General features: G+C 52.8%; 1 long non-coding RNA gene across 1 annotated transcript in view; it reads right to left on the minus strand.

Annotated features, from left to right (window-relative positions):
* Positions 1 to 164, minus strand: part of LOC110477742 (uncharacterized) — a 9,194-nt gene extending 9,030 nt beyond the window's left edge. The window contains exon 1 of the long non-coding RNA XR_004148982.3: positions 1 to 164. This exon is cut by the window's left edge and continues 1,540 nt beyond it. This is a non-coding gene — a long non-coding RNA (uncharacterized LOC110477742).
* Positions 165 to 2,079: the final 1,915 nt, after the last annotated feature.

Raw genomic sequence — 2,079 nt, forward strand, 5'->3', positions numbered from 1 at the left:
TTATGATGTCCACGTGGCACACCAGATGGTGGCATTCATAGCAATCGGCACACACAACTGGCAGACAACTGCACAAGGGCAGTGAGGCACAGGCAGCTGGAGCTGCCATGCCCCCCAAGATTCTGAGTTTGCACATGGGCTGCCCCGTTCACCCCCACGAACACCGCGCGGGTGGACGGGGCAGCCCATGTGCAGTGAGTTCCCTCTCGGTGCATGGATGCATCCTCAAGCATCCTCGCTAAACCTGGGAACCCACTGGGTGGAAGTATCTTCAGTTTGCCACTCGTTGTTTCCATCAAACTCCCTTGGGAGCTGGTGGAAGAGGTAGTTTGATCTTGCAACTGCAGCGTGCAATCCTGTGCCAGCTGGGACTGGCCCAGCTCCAAAGCCCTGCAACAGATCTGGTGGATGAATTTCAACCCAGAAATGGTGGGTTGAATCCACCATTTCTCCTGCCCAAATACTCAGTCAGCAGGAAGGAATCCACAGCCTTGGATCTAAGCAAGACAGTTTGAAATTTGCTCCCTCATTTTGTCAGATGATTATAGGTTTAGGAAAAATTTTGCTTTCACATAAATGGAAGGTTTCTGGCTAATGATGGGAGTCTGGTCACTGAGGGAATTGTAGCTCTGCATATCTTGAGGTGCAGGGAAAGCCCTGCTTCTCTGTGCACTGCTGCCTCAGCTTGCAGGACTCCAAATTAGGTGGCAACTGCAGGTGCTGTTCAAGAAGCAGGTTCAGAAACTGGCAGGGAGCAGCACCCTGCAGGTCCTTTCCTCCCAGCCATCCTCCTCTCCTGGGACAGGGGCTCTTCTCCCACCGTGGAGTAGAATTTAACGCTTGCAAGGGACAGTTCTGCTGCACTGCTGCAAATGCTGTTGTGGCCAGGGCCCTCCTGCCCCCTCAGAGGTTCTGCCTTCTCCAGGAACAGGAGAGGCCTGTCCCTGACACCGCTGGATCTGTTATTCAGGACCAATGCCCATTTGCTCTTGCACCTTCTGTCATGGAAATGATGCCGCAGCCTCGCCTGGCTTCCAGCAGAGCAATGGTCGGAGCAGAGTCAATGCTGTGCCAGAGCAGGGAGAGGTTTCTCCTGGAATCAGTAATGTGTGCAAGGAGCTGGTGTCACCAAAGCCCATTCAACACCCTGCTCCCCTCTTTGCCATTGCCTGTGAATTGAATAAAGCAGCTGTGACTCATCTGCTCGTGGCGCTGGAGCTGACACATGCCAGCGTGCAGGCTGTAACCTCACCGGAGGCTTTTGTACCATCTGTATTTGCAACACGAATATTTCAGCCGGTGTGACATTTTGGAGACTGGTGTGTTGTATGTGGGTCAGTAATGTACTGCTCGGGCGCTGAGCAGCGCGGGCCACGGCCGCCGGCTTTGGTGGCTCATTGAGCCCACACGGCTCTGAAGCAACAGAAAAACAGGTTTTGATCTCTTGCTGCTGGCCTCTGCCTGAACAGCATAAAGCAGGAGGCGAATCCAGGGCAGCTTTTCTGCCAGTGTCACTGTAATATGGATGGTGTTTACCGTCACTTAGGAGATGAAGAGAGCAATACGTGGGGCTGGATGGGACAAGGCGTTTCTCCTTCAGTGCACTGTCACAGCAATGGCCTTTGTCCTGCTGAGAACAGGCACAGGTCATCACACCTGTGTGACATGCAGAGCTCCTGGGAAGCTCCAGCCAGAAGTGAAGGCAATAACTGTCCTAATGGCAATGCCAACCTCAGAGTCAGGAGCTGGGGCTTCTGCATAAACAGTTGGCCATGGTGGATTTAGGCTATCCCATGAAGACCCCATTTCTGAGCTTGTACCCCCATCTCTGGCCATAAGAAATTGAAATTTCTCAGCTGTAGGATTGATTGGACCGGTTTCTGCCCTTGCCCAAGAGTGTTGTGATGCCCTTGGGCCAGTGACCTTCTGTTTGGGGACAGCCAGGTGAGAATGGGGAAAATCTTGCTGTGCCTGATGACCCTTTGTTAAGAATGTGGGGATTGCAGTTTTTCTGGTCCCCAGTGATACAGTAATTGTCCAGTTATGACCGATTTTGGCATCGTAATCCACACCAGGTCC

The sequence above is a fragment of the Lonchura striata genome, chromosome 17, assembly GCF_050655825.1.
Source record: "Lonchura striata isolate lonStrDom1 chromosome 17, ASM5065582v1, whole genome shotgun sequence".
Lineage (NCBI taxonomy): Eukaryota > Metazoa > Chordata > Aves > Passeriformes > Estrildidae > Lonchura > Lonchura striata.